Raw genomic sequence first — 14,611 nt, 5'->3', positions numbered from 1 at the left:
GAAAATATAGGACTTAATGAAGTCCATGGAGGAAATGAAAATCCAAGCAATTGAAATAAAGAAACTAAAAGAACCGGTTACCATCTTGGAAAAAAAAATATGAGCTATCATAGATTAATTACACTGAAGAAGAGAGAAATAATAGAAGGATGACTGAAAGAATTAAAACATTAAAGAAGGACTTAACATTGGAAAAGCCTTTGAGAGATATTAGAGAGATTTTATGGACCAATATCATTGATTCTATCAATGATATTTTGCCTGCTATTCAGATCATTTTTTAACAAACTTAGTTAGTTAAACTAGCTAAAGAGGCTATACAGAAGACCAGGGAAGAATTAGAAGAGAAACCTGAAGAGGCAAACCAATTGATCAACTTCTTGAATAGCAAAAGCAAGAAACAGCTGGAACAATGGGATATCGAGGATTGAACTGGTACTATCCTTGAAATTAAGAAAGTTCTCACTAAAAAGAACTTAATGCTTAACCTGGAAAAAAGATGTCAAAGTATTCAAGAGGACATAGATGATTTTATGTTAAAATATCACATTCTGAGGGATAAAAGACTTCCAAGCCCACTGGTCATAAATGACAAACTGATGACTCATGATGACCACATTGATAAACTACACAAACAAGCCAAAAATCAAGTCATCTCTTCCACAGTGAAAGCACTACCTACAGGAAAAGTGTTGTATGATGGTTTGGAAAATATTTTCTATATTGAGCATGAAGTTAAGCACCTGTTCACAGTCTAGCCCAATTTTGAAAAATACACTGAAGCTGACGAAGTATACAGGAAATTAATTAGGATGAAGATACCAAATGAAGAATGGTGGACCGGTATGACCGATATCCTATAATTTACTATGGTAACTCTGAGGTAAATACAAAATATTTACTGAGGTAAAGTCTGGTAAACAGGGAAAGAGTGTTAGGAACAGGTAAAGAGTATCAGTAGGGAAAAGTAAGCAAAGATCCATCACACAATTACCAAAGCAATAGCAAGAGGCAAATTCGAGTTTCAACCTCTAGCTCTTCCATGAATAAAGTGACAGCAACAATCAGTTTTACATCTGTCTCTATCTTTTTGTAAAAGATATTTTGTATTCCCTAGAATAAATCTCATGTAGTTATGAGATATTTTTGATGTAATTTTTGTATAAATACTTCTCCATTCAAAGTATTGTGGGTGGATTCTATAACATCTCTGTAAATCTATGTTATCAAGCTAAGAAAGCTTTTGTATTCAAATATGGATTTTTGCTAGAAAAGGAATGAAAGTTGAGGACATTTCATCAGATTCCCATGCAGTATAATTACAAATAAGTATTCTATCCTTGTGATTTTATGTGCTTTCTATATGTTTCAATGTTTCATGCATCTTAAATCTAAATGGTAAAATAGTCAAAGTATATCAAAATTAGCTTTATTGCTCTCTGCTATCAACAGTCTACCATTTAAATGTTTTCTTCTAAACTATCTCGATAAAGGAATTCTTAACTACTCCTCTATCCCTGTAGTTTTTCTCTAATAAGTCCCTAGTATAGGATTCTTAATTGCCCTCTGCTAGTTGACCTATCTTCCTTTCCTCTTCCTAATCCTAACTTGAGGGTTCTTGATTGCCCTCTAGTTTGGAGCAGAATAATCATCCATTCAAGCCCCAAAATTTGTTTTTACTCTGTTATCCTACCTGTTGAACTCATACCTCAGCAATTTGACTTGATCCAATGAACTATCCCTGATTGACTCCATAGCCCAATGGCCTTAAAGCCTAGTTTTCCCATTTGTTTCAGAACTCCACCAATCTCAAACAAAACAACCTCATTGAACATTAATACTAGCCTAAAATCCTCTCAAACATAGCTAAATCATAAAGAGAGAGCCCTCTCTGGATTAGATGGGCTAGCACCTAAGTCTAAAAGTTTGTTTGTAGTTACCTTGGATCGTTTAATTCTTTTAATAACTTCTAAGGAAAATCTGAGTGATAACACATTCTACAATTAAAAATTTCACAAGGCATACTCACTTGTTCATTCAAAAGTACATGTACGTCTCTCGTGCTAACCGTTGCAACCAAGGAACATATTTAAGAATAATGGTATTTGGGCCTTATTTCTGAAAGGACTCCTATACTAGACGGTGTGCAGTCCATTAGGATTTCACATCGGGGAGACCTCCTTGCATGGTGGTGGGTTCCAGGACCTTCAACATTCTAGCGCTAGAAGGAGGGAAACCACCTTTTTATGGCTGAAAATCTATCTCATTGTAAATATTCATTTTTCGTGCAAGGAAGTAACACATCTTGTTCCACTCCAACTCATTCTTCTGAAATAGGAGGGTCCTTTCATCCTAGTTTGGAACAAACTTTTTAAGTTACTTACGATGAGCTTCAGACAATTTAGCCCTTACTAGTTGGTTTACAAGAGCTCTTGGGCTACTTCCTATTACTCACAATCTTCCCCATAACCTAAGAAAGAAAGAAACAACTTGTACTGGTGTATTAGTCTCTTCGAAAGAATATTTGGTTTTCACCACTCTTAAGGAGCTAGCAGACTCTCATGAAGAGACAGTTCAATAAGAGGAACCTCCACCTTGTTGGCTTGTTGGAGCCTGACCCAGGTTCGGAGTTAATTAGCCAAAAAAATCTTGGTACTACTAGCCCTTTCGGGAATAGTCGGTGGAGCACGGATTGAGGTCTCACCCGAAGTAGTATAGGAGGGTGCTAGAACCAGGTTTCCACACCCTAGAGATGTCTGATGAGTTCGACTGGTCCGCGGTTTGACCCTGTGTGCAGGTTGCTTCGCGCACTTTCTCGTACCTCGCAGCCTGATATACTGCCTTCGCGCAGCCCTACCCAGGGGTTGAACATCGCGCTCTTGTGTTATTACCCAAGACCTTACTGATATTCCAATGTTAGTTGATTATTTTAGCCTACTTGTGTGCTTTAAGTTATACTTAACAACATAAACCATTCATACAAGTGTGTGCAGTGAATAAACAGTATATTTTCCAATTATATCAAACATGCATTAACCCAAGAACAGATACACAGAATTATGATAAAACTTCTCTTTATTAATTCCTTCCTTGGTTACAAACTCGACTCTGCCCTGCGCACTCAGCTGCAAGGGTCCACGCACTCAACTATAGACTACTAGGCCTTTGTGCACTCAACTGCAAAGCCTTCTCCTACTCTACGACCCAAAGACACACTTCGCACTATGACTCGCCTTCTCCTACTCTACGACCCAAAGACACACTTCGCACTATGACTCAATCACTTAGACTTCTCATGCTCATCTTCTATTCTCAGTTCATTATTATACACTTAGAGCCTTGCTCTATTTATACAATCCCATGGTTCGCGGACCTTGGGTAGGTCTATCCAGCCAACATTACATTACAAAAATAGGGCAAACAACCCTATGGCTCTATCATACTCTCACGCCCCGCGCCCGCAATTCACAAATCTTTACAACAAGATTTGGTCAAAACTTGGGCTTTGAGCCCCAAAACATGCCTTAGGGGGATTCCATGCCCAACAAGCCCCGAACACAAACATTGTGACTTGCCCTCAAGTCACTCTATCGGCGCGGTGATCTTTGCGCGGAGTCCCTCCAAGTGTTCTCAAACTGCGTGAAGGTCAGCAACACATTGAGTTGCTGCTTGCTGGATCTACTGCATACGTTGTTCTAAGACCTCTATGTCTGAACTACTACTCTACATCTGTACCGATATCTGTTGCATATGTTTATAGTCCCGTGCCTTTTTTCGGATCCTTGGAGCACGAAGATTGTGCTTCTGCCAGCTAGTCAGATAGCCGGCCCACCCATGTAGGACTTCAAGCGGCTGCCATTCACTTTTCCTGGGAAAGGTTCTCCATTTAGTTTGACTAGCTGGACCGCACCTCCGTCTGTGACCTCCTTAACCACGTATGGTCCTAGCCAATGCATTCTGAACTTTCCCAAGAATTTTTTCAAACTTACTGTCATACAGGAGCACTAAGTCATTTACCTTGAAGGTGTGCAACTTAATATGGCGGTCATGCCAGGCCTTTTCACACTGCTTTTGTACCTGCTAATGAAAACCAGCCAAGAACTATTCCTCCTCAAGTTCTTCCAATTGCATGAGCCTTTCTTCCAAAGCTTCGCGGTCCGTCATACCTATGAGCACTACGATGCGCAAACTAGGTACAATATACTCCATCGGCATGACAGCTTCCACGCCATAAACTAACGGGAAAGGTGTTTGTCCCGTCAATTTCTTACACACTGTCCTATAATCCCATAGTACTGTAGGTATGCGCAGGTCCCAATCGCTTCGTTGCACGTTGCACATTTTGGTTAGCGCAGTCTCTAGTATTTTTTTGGATGCTTCTACTATCCCATTGGCTTGTGGGTGATACAGTGTGCTTTTCTGATGATACACCTGGAACTCTTCTGTGAGCATGTTGATGGTTTCGTTTAGGAAATGTTTACTACGATCACTCATTAAGATTTTTGGACAGCTAAATCGGGTCAACACGTGTTCAAACAAAAGCTTCACAGTCATAGCGGCCGTGCAGTATTTGACCGGCTGCGCTTCCACCGAGCGCGTCAGGTACTCCATCGCGGTGATGATGTATCGTGCTATTGAAAATGGCAACAAGAAATGCTAAAAATAGAATTTCTATAAATAGCAGTTTGGGTACCAGTGTTGGACATAGCAACAAGGAATGAAAAATGGAAGTGATAAAAATAGCATTGCTATAAATAGTATTTCGGGATAGATTCCAATTTTAGTTAGTCCTTGAACTAAAATTGAGAAGTAAAATTTGAATTTGATCTTAGCAGTTGTTTGTAAAATAATTAATTAATTCATCTTGAGTTAACTAGTTGGAGAAAATCAAACATGAAGTCTATGTGGGGACATGCAATAGTTTCTCCATTAATTGAGTAATTTATCCATCAATTAAAGAGATAAGGATGAGTTGTAATTAGTTGGCTCATTTAACTGAGTCAAGTCCAGTTGGATTAATTCAAACAGTTTGTTGAATTAATTGTGAGTTCAGTTAGTTAATGCATGCATGCATGTAACTGCTGCACTTCAGATAATTGAATATTCTCTCATAAATAACTCATGCATGTCAGTTCAGTCAGAGACCCAGTTGAGATCAGAGGAAGGGACAGTGTACTATCAGTTGGAGGATTTTTCCTATAAAGGAAACTCATCCATGCAGAAGGAATTATCTCCTTCAAGTTTGTGCAATTATTTCTGAGCCAAGTGAGAAGTGTGAGGTGGGAATTCACACAAGTGGAAGCACTGGACCCCAGGAAAAACTACGCAAGGAAATAGGAGGCTTGGAGGGTAGAGGAGAAGGTTGTGAGAGACTTTGACTATCTATGAGCAGTATTGTTTGATTGCAGAGAGAGAAGGATAGCTTGTGAGTTGATTCTTTTTGTAATATGAACATATTTTCCACTTGTATGATAATACAGAGATTGGGGTTTTAGGCTGAGGCTTTCCTCGGGTTATTCTTCTGTGTTCATGTGTGATTGATTTCTCATTCTCAGTTATATGTGTTCTATTTGATCTTGCTCATATTCGATTAAGCTTCTACAAAGTTTGTTGTAGAAGTAGATCTTGTATTTTTCTTTAGTATATTGCATAATCTATTGATCTACAGTGGGAATTTCTGCATGGTATCGGAGCAAAGGTGGTCAAAGGAGAGAACAGTGTACAAGAAGGGAGAAGTTCGAAGTTTGAGGTTCATGAATATAGAAATCAAGTTCTTATCACATCTCAGTTTCACCAATGGCGTTCAACAGTTTAAGACTCGAGTATGCCCTTGATGGCAGCTCGAATTATATAGCCTAGAAGGATCGCATGGAAGTAGTATTAGAGGACAACGGTCTAAAGGACTTCATTGATCAAGAAATCCCCAAGCCGGCAGTAGCTAATGCTGTAGAATTGGCGGAATGGAAGAAATGTGTGGCTAGAGCAAGGAGAATCCTTCTGGAGGGACTTCGAGACCACATAGTCTCGAGTCTCCATGGGAAGGAGACACCATTTTCGATGTGGAAAACATTGAAAGATCTATATCACAACAACAGCGATCAGAGGAAGCTGGCACTGAAAGACAAGCTTCAGAAAATCAAGTGCGAAAAGGGTGACATGATCTCTACATAACTGAACAAGCTCACCACCTGCAGGGATGAGCTTGGAAGTGTAGGGATCACGACAGCCAATGACGACATGGTGAGTCTAGCTCTCCTCAGTCTCCCTAAGAGTTGGCATAGCTACCAAGACTTGATTAATGGAAGAGAAAAACTGCCATATTGGGAATGACTTTGGTCGGATCTGATGCAGGAGGAGATACGGAGAAGCACCAGAGATGGATCTTCTTCATCCAAGGAGGATGAAGAAAATTGCGCCTTAGCGAGTAAGGCAAAGAAAGGGAAGGAGAAGGATTCTCATCCCAAATCCAGTTCTTCCCATGGTGGGAAGAAGTTTGACAAATCGAAAGTGCGGTGCTTTTATTGTCATGACGTGGGCCATTTTGCTACAAATTATCCACCGAAGAAATCCAAGAAGGGATCCTTGGAAGGATCAAAAGGTGAGGCACTGGCCTCACAGTTTGAGTTGGATTTCACCCTCTTCGCATGCATGGTTTCATCCATGGTGGGATGTGGTTGGTTTCTTGACAGTGGAGCTTCTTTCCACATGACCGACGACAAGAGTTTGTTCAGTACCTTGGAGGAGAAAGATCTCCAAATACTCATAGCGATGGGTAATGATGAAAAGTATAGTGTCTCAGGTGTAGGCACGGTTGTTTTTCAGAGGGAGCATGGAGCTCGCATTACCTTGACTGATGTCAAGTATGTACCAGGACTGAGGAAAAATTTGGTGTCAATCGCAATGCTGGAAGACAAAGGCTATGATGTAGTCTTCAGTAAGGGAAATGTTTTCCTTCGACACATCACCACTAGACAGGTGAAGCAGATCGGTTCACGAGTCAAGAACCTGTATTCTCTTGAGGTTCAAGATGCATGCAAAGCCTTGAGGAGCAAGGAAACTGATGGAGACTTGGTGGTTGAGAGGGAGAGTACATTACCTCTCAACATACAGCACCAGAAGAAGTCTCAGACAATTATAGAGGAGCCACAATTGGTGAAGTAGCTTCAGGAGGTTGTGGAGCAGTCACAACAGGAGAGGCTGAGAGGAGACCGAGTGGAGGCATCCACTCATGCAGAGACCTCCAGTAGGGGGAAATTTCGAGCCAAGTGGGAAGATGGATCACATGCATCCATACCTCTAGGTAGGAGGTGGGGCGATGTGGAGTGATAGTCCTAAGAAGGCTGGAATAGGGGCAGGATCATTGAGGTACCCAACCTCTTTGATTAGACCTTGCTATGGGAGCCCCGATGAGGAGTAGCAAGATTGGCTGAGTGGGTAGATATGCATGTAACTGCTGCACTTCAAATAATTGAATATTCTCTCATAAATAACTCATGCATGTCAGTTCAGTCAGAGACCCAGTTGAGATCAAAGGAAGGGACAGTGTACTATCAGTTGGAGGATTTTTCCTATAAAGGAAACTCATCCATGTAGAAGGAATTATCTCCTTCAAGTTTGTGTAGTTATTTCTGAGCCAAGTGAGTAGTGTGAGGTGGGAATTCACACAAGTGGAAGCACTGGACCCCAGGAAAAAATACACAAGGAAATAGGAGGTTTGGAAGGTAGAGAAGAAGGTTGTGAGAGCCTTTGACTGTCTATGAGCAGTATTGTTTGACTGTAGAGAGAGCAGGATAGCTTGGAAGTTGATTCTTTTTGTAATCTGAACATATTTTCCACTTGTATGATAATACAGAGATTGGGGTTTTATGCTGAGGCTTTCCCCGAATTATTCTTTTGTGTTCATGTGCGATTGATTTCTCATTCTCAATTATATGTGTTCTATTTGATCTTGCTCATATTTGATTAAGCTTCTGCAAAGTTTGTTGTAGAAGTAGATCTTGTATTTTGCTTTAGTATATTGCATAATCTGTTGATCTACAATGGGAATTTCTACACATGCGCCCATTTTTCCCTAGGGTTTGATAGGTCCCACAAAGTCGATTGCCCACTTTTCGAAGGGCTGCAGTGTCATTTACAGATTCAAAGGCATCTCATCCCTTCACGATGGTTTACCGGTCCTTTGACATATATCGCAAGCCTTACAGTGTGTTTTTGAATCCTGATGAAGGGTTGGCCACCACAACCCTGTGCGGAGAATCTTTTGTGTGGTTGCTCGTCCTGCATAGTGTCCTCCTGCAGTGCCCCCATGTGCTTTCACGAGGATCTGACTGCGTTCAAATTCAGGCATGTACCTTTGCAATATCTCATCATTTCCCATTTTGTATAGGTGCCCCACAATGATAGAAAAATTTGCCGCGCGCGCCACCAATTCTTCTTCTGTTGGACGGAGTATTCCTTCGACGTCGTTCCTATTGTCAAAAGAGGATTATATCTTCGAAGTGCCTATCCATGATTCACACAGCAAAGAGTTGTTGTTATAGCTCCAAATCTCACTCTTGATGTTTGTGATGTTGTACTCATGGCCTAGGGCAACCCCTCCTTCCAGACCTAGTCCAAATACTTAAAAAACAGTGTTTTACTCCCTATACGTGACATTACCCTGAGCTAAACGGGTGTGTACGCAGGTTTGTCTATACCCAACCCGCGTATATGTCTTAAAACACTTAAAAAAATTAAATCTCCTTAATTTCGGGTGGAGATCGCGGGTTTTACCTGTTGATTACCTATTAGTGCCCATGGCCCAACTATTCCCAATGAATTCCCAACTAAAAAACTACTTTGGGAGAAGTATAAAAAGGCTTCAATGGGAAGGCCTAAGGGAAGGGAGAATAGAGAGAGAAAAATCACTCTATTGAGATTATCCTAGATCAGGTCTGAAGATCCCTGTGCTTCCAGCATTTCTCCCATTACAGGAAACCCGTGTTTCCTTGAGTTATGATGTCTTTCCATTTGGTGAGATATCCTTGAGTGAGTTATGGAAGGAGCTTGTTGAAGGCTTGAGATTGGACGAATCTGGAGGACGGTTCCGCTTGGAGCCTGCGAAAGGAAGACTCAGGTGAAATCATTCCTTTCTGTACTTTAGTTATCTATAATAAAAGAAACACTTGTCTTGTTCCTAATATGAATCTTCTTCATGTTTATGATATCAATGTTATGATTTACAAATGAATGATTATTTCAATTGCATAACTAACTTTCAATATGATATGAAGTTGATTTATTTATGATGTTTAGTCCATATATTGTTGTGCTTTCTTGAATTGATTATTTTGCAGGTTGAAGGAGCAAAAGGAACTCCAGGAGGGTTTGGACCCTAGCTGGATCTTCCCAAATGAAGGACCCCCAGGTGCACCCCTCTTCGCTTAGTTTGTTTATAATAGCATCATGGCTGTATGGAATGCTTGTTTTTCTTTATAGATAACCCCCGCTCTGCTAGGGTATTAACCCAAGACCCTAGGGGACATTCTCCCTTAACAGAATTGGCAACTCCGCTGGGGACAATAGTATTGTTGTTCCTAGTTTGGGTTTGTTCAAGCCAATCAGGGCTCAACTGTTTATTTACTTGTTGTGACTGAGTAGTCTGTTCCTATAGGAACTTGAATTGTAAGTTTGATCAGTTTCTTCAGACTATTTTTTGTTTTTTTCTTGTAATCTATTATATACTCTATTTTCTTAGTTTACAGAGGCGTATGTACGCATGTTTCCTCAAGTCAACCCGCGTATACGCAAGTTTCCTTGGGCAGAATAGCGTATACACGCAGCTGTGCACTAACACAGTTGCGTATACCCTAAAATTTTCAAGATTTTTCAAATATTTTTGTTTCTGAAGATCTATCTACTGGTCTGAATCAGTCCTGAACAGTTACTTTTTTGTGTCTGTCTTTATTTTTATAGCAAGTATATGATTTCAAACTCTCTCCGATTGTGAGAAGTGTTGGTCTTGTTTTGTTTTGTGGCAAGCGTCATCGTTTTTGTTTAAGCACACAAGATTTCTTGTTGGGAATCTTGGCTGCTTTGGTCTTCCAAGGTAGAAAGATTGATCTCAATCTTTGTGTCAAATCTTGTTTTGGTGACTTTTTTGTTTGCATGTCAAAACTACATCTTTGTGACCATCTGCTTTTCCTACTTTCTGAAAGTTGTTGATTGACACTTTCTTGAAAGTTGTCTTTTCGATCTTTTTGGTCTTTGTTGCCAAGATTTTTGTTGCTGCTTTTGATTGTTAAGAGCATCTTGAAACACATTTTTTTTGTTGAGTTTTCACCTGTCTTGTGTTGTTAACTTGCAAAAGTGTTTTGTTGCCTATTCTTCGATCATAAAGTTTCAGTCTTGTTTAGAGCACTTTTTGAAAAGACATTTTTGTTTTTTCTTTTGAAGAAAACTTCTTGAAAACTTGGTTTTGCTTTCTTGAACTTTGTTTTGATTTAGTTTCTTTTTGTGAATGAAAGTGCATTTTTGTTTGTCTTGAAACTTGCTTTTAGTGTAGAGACGAAAATGAGCATTAGCAACTCATATTCCATCTAAACATTTTAAGTGGCAAATTAGTATTGATAAACAAGTTACTTTCATTTCTTGATTTAGAATAGTCTTAGGTTTTGCATCAGCATGTACTCATTGCATTAGGATAAATTTGTGCATCTTTTTAGGGCATCCATAGTTTTGTTAATTTTTGTGAGTGTGAAGCTTGAGTAAAAGAAAAGAAAAGAAAATTTGTTGCTTTCTTAGAAGTTCCTCTGAACCTAGTAGAAATTTCTTTCATCAAAGAACAAAACGAGTGCATTTGCATATAGTTTGGTTTTTATTAATTTCTTTTGCGTCAAAACACCACAAGTTTCACTTCCGCTTATCCCTTGACTTAAAGAACAGCCCATTTAAAAACAAGCGCTAATTAAAATACACTAAAACTTTTTTATAATTGTCAAGTTAGATACACCAACAAGTTTTAGGATATTTTAGGGCCTTAGATTAGGCGAGTGGAGAAAAAACTCTCCAAGGCCATTTAAACTGTCAAACATAGGAGTATGAATAGTGAGTGCAAATCCAATAGCATTAGGAAGACCAAGAAAGCTCTGGATCTGGGAGTTAAGCACGAGGGTTTTTGAAGATAAGGAAGAGAGATACCCCCCTCCTACTTGTCGGATCTTACCTCAAGACTGTTCCGCCTGGCTTCTAACACGAGTTGGTGACCTTAGTTGCTTCTCCTAGGAAACTACATAAGTGGCTGTGGAGGGGAATCTCGTGGCACCAAAGGTCGACGTTGTATCACTCTCAATGGTACTACTGGAGGGAACCCTTGCGAAGCTTGGGGGCTTGCACCGGCGCAAGCTGTTGTTAGGAGGTCAGCGTAACTTCCTCTGTTACCTTCGCTGATAGGACTGGGCCATCATTATCCCAGACTATCTTCGGAAGGCCCCTTACTTCACTTTCTTGTATTTTGGTGTCCGGTCCTCATCACCAGGAGTAGAAATACTTGAAAGTTGTTTGACTGGCTGATATCTTTTAGGGACTTTTTAGTGTGTGCTTTGTGCTCTTAGTTGGCCTAACTTTCATTTTTTCTTGAGTCTTTAATTAGAGCTTAATAAAAAATTCAAAGTGGCTGACTGATCGCTTAGACGGTCTCGAAGACTTCGTGGTCTTTCACCACCAAGTTTAGAGCCTTCTCCTAGAAGGCGCAGAGGTAATACTGCCAGTCGGTTCCATTCCGCGGTAGCTGACGCATTGGGGATTGATCCTCCCCTCGGGGGAATTAGTGTTCAGGATAGGCCTGGTACTTCCGTAGAACAAGAGAGGAGCACTCCAGTTCTTTCTCGAGTTCTCTTTCAATCGGAAGACAACATAGAGGTAGAAGAACTCCCAGATTCGTCAGCAACTCCGAATTCTCCTCTACCTTCTAGCCATCCAAACGTATTACAATACATTCAGACTCCAATGCATAGACCGTCAAGTCCAGGTCATATTACGCACTTACCATCGATGACCACTACTGGGAGCATGGCTTCTACTACAAGTGCTACAACTATGCAGACTCCAACATCTGTACAAGGGGGAGGAACTATTTCCATCCCCTCTACATCTTTATTTGGGTCTTTTGCTAGCACATCTTTAGTTGGGTCTACCTCCATTCCTTCTACAAGTGGAAATTCCCAAGCCAATGCTTTTAGTTCTGGATTTTTCCCGTTTGGCACCCATTCACAGGGTATTCTGTCAGTTCCTTTTAGTGCCTCCACATCCATGATGGGTGGGTCAGCTTCATTCCAGGGTTTTCCTTTTGGAAGTGGTCATATACCACATTCCAACTCGACGATAGGATCTATGCCTTTTTCTGCTACAAGACAAAGCAGCAATCCCTTTCAAGGTTGGACTAACCCTGTAGTTAGTGGCATGGGAACTGGGAATCCGTTTTTCAGACAATAAGGGAATAGGCCGTACTCCACAGTTAGCGCATTTCAAAGTATTCCTCCCTTAGCTTCTGCTTGGAATCCTTATCAAGGGTTATCAACTCCTTATAATCCTTTAGGAGGAAGCTTCACCGGTTATGAAGGTTTTTCAACCGGATTTGGTCAAACTCCGAGTTTTGCTGGATCACAAGGGCTGCCTTTTGGTTCAGCGAGTTTTGTGGGTAACTTCGGGTAGCCTGGTGCCTTCCAAAATCCAGGCCAATATTTTCAAAACTTTGGGAGCTCCGCCTACTCTGGGTGGAATCCCCAAGGTCCTCGTAGGCTTCCTTTTTTGGAAACATTGAATTTGCTAGATCTCACGAAATTAACAAACAATCCAATCAAATAAAATCCGGCCTAGCCTCCAGTCCCAACCAAACTCCCTTCAGACATTCCGAAGTTCAAGGGGAAGGGCGGCGAAGACCCAGGTGACCATGTAACTGCATTCCATTTGTGGTGCTCATCAAACTCCCTTATCGATGACTCGGTTAGGTTGAGACTTTTTCAACGCACCTTGACTGGTAATGCAGCCAAGTGGTATATAGAGTTTCCAGGGGGCAGATTTACATCTTTCGCCGACTTAGCTAATATTTTCCTAAATCATTTTTAGTTGCCCATCTGTTATGATGCCATAATGGAACTTCTAGCCAATTTTCGTCAAGATACGACAACCCACATTTCTGATCACCTTCAGGAATGGAGATGGAGAAAGAGGCTCATTAAAGCCAAAATCCCTCTGGAGTACCATCTCGAATGGTTTTTGAAATCTTTACAACCTGAAATCTCTAAGGATGTCTCCCTGTCCAAAGTCTATTCTGAGGAGCAAGCTATTTTTAGGGCCCAGCAATTAGAATTGATTTATTCTCAGTCTGGGATTCTACAAAAAATCTTGCCTGATGCTCCTGGGACTAAGGTTGATATAGCCAAGTCGAAGCCAGGTCCCCATGCGGATGGTATCATTGGATCGGTAGACACGAATGCGGTGAACCTGTTGACCCAATTGTAGCAGTTGTCTTTACAAACTGCTCCTAACAACTAGGTCACATCGTCTAACCCTTCGTCTTCCCAACCCTCTTCGGTTAATGTCGTCCAATCTGCCAACCCCAAAGGAAATCAAAATTCCAATGGGAAGAAGAAAGGACGAGGTAAGAAAAAGAGTCAAGATGGGAAGACTGACGAAAATAAATCCGGCAATAATGTTGGTGGTGGTAGAAATGAGTCTAAAAAGAAAGTCAAGTTTCCGTGCAAGTTATGCAGTGGAGACCATTTAACTCATCTCTACCCAAAGATTCAAGACGCTCAGCGCTTGTTAGGGCAGCAAGGGACTTCTAGTTCTCAAGCTGTGTTAACTAACCCTTTTCCCCAAGGGCAGCAACTGCTTGCTGGCGCGAATTCAAACCCTGGTACCTCTGCAGGGGGCAACTAGGAAGGGGAGAAATCATCAAATGTTTTCATGATGGGTTCTAATGTCCATGTGGCCACTCAGTCACATGATTATGGTGAAGCTGAAACATCTAAGGACAAAACTACTCCCAGAAGTACCAACCTTCATATTGAGCGACCCCTTGTCGAGACTATACCACGGATACCGAAAGGTTCTGCTAAACGCGCGACTATCAATCCAAATGCTAGGGCCGCCCAGAACTACTCCATTGTTGAGGATATAGCTTAGAGTCCATGCATTATGTCCACTTTAGAGGTTCTCCAGTCATGTCCAACTCAACGAAGTGCTTTACTTTCGGCGATAGGGGCAGTGGATCCAAATAACTCTTTAGTGCTCACTTTCGACATGCTAAATGTCAAAAAGTGACCCCCTCATCACATGGCTTTTCAAATAAAGTCTACATACCAAAAAATTAACATTTTTCGTACCGTTATTGATGAAGAAGGTTCCACGTGCATCATGTCGATGTCATGTTGGAAGGCCATCGGATCGCCTTCGGCTGTTCCTTCACCTACTCTCCTGAATGCATTTGACGGGCATTCTCATAAGCCGAATGGGATTATCTCAGCCTTTCCCATATGTGTTGGGGGAAAAGTCATTAATGTTGAAGTGGAAGTCATTGATGCTAACCTAGACTACAATCTCCTCTTAAGAAGAAACTAGGTATACAAAA

The sequence above is a fragment of the Pinus tabuliformis genome, chromosome 9, assembly GCF_031772625.1.
Source record: "Pinus tabuliformis cultivar Carrire ecotype Pingquan chromosome 9, CPIR1, whole genome shotgun sequence".
NCBI lineage: Eukaryota > Viridiplantae > Streptophyta > Pinopsida > Pinales > Pinaceae > Pinus > Pinus tabuliformis.
Note: the sequence above shows the minus strand (reverse complement) of the source record.